Source organism: Penaeus monodon, chromosome 27 (assembly GCF_015228065.2).
Source record: "Penaeus monodon isolate SGIC_2016 chromosome 27, NSTDA_Pmon_1, whole genome shotgun sequence".
In the NCBI taxonomy this organism is placed as follows: domain Eukaryota; kingdom Metazoa; phylum Arthropoda; class Malacostraca; order Decapoda; family Penaeidae; genus Penaeus; species Penaeus monodon.
In genome coordinates, this window is record NC_051412.1 from 25186550 (window position 1) to 25187177 (window position 628).

Below are 628 nucleotides of genomic sequence, written 5' to 3' on the forward strand. Positions count from 1 at the left end.
TGGATGAATTGGGTGAGTGGATAGAATTAAGCAGATGTGGAGGGTGCGATTAGAAGAGACATAGGGAGGGTGTGTGTAAAAGGAAAAAGAGAATAAAATAGATAATGGAAATATGTGGAGAAATGGCGTGTGTTGATGAAATTAAAGGAATGGGGAGAATATATTCAAAAGAATGAAAATTAGGGAAGGTGTGTATAAAAAAAGTAAGAGGGAAGGAGAAAAAATGATAAAGAGATAAGTAGGCCTAATGGAAGAGGGAAAATAAAAACTAAGTTCATTTGCCTGTATGTATGATAACTCAAACTCTCTGAAATAAGTGAGAAGTTAACAAAGAAGAAGAAAAAAAAACGGTGCGAAAAAAAAGGATAAGTAAAAAAAACACTGGAAGAATTTTAATAATTAAACAGACGCGAAAGAAAAAAATATAAATAAAAAGGGGGAGGAGGAGGGGGTGGATAAGATCTGGCAGGTACAACGGGTGCGTTTTAAGGGAAAGATGACCAAAATGAATGAGACAGCTGGCGCCCAAAACGTCACTTTTTTTAACACTGATGCAAGCCTGAGAGAAGGGAAAATGATATTAATAAATAAGAGTAAAAGGAGGAGAAAGGAGAGAACGAGGATCAAG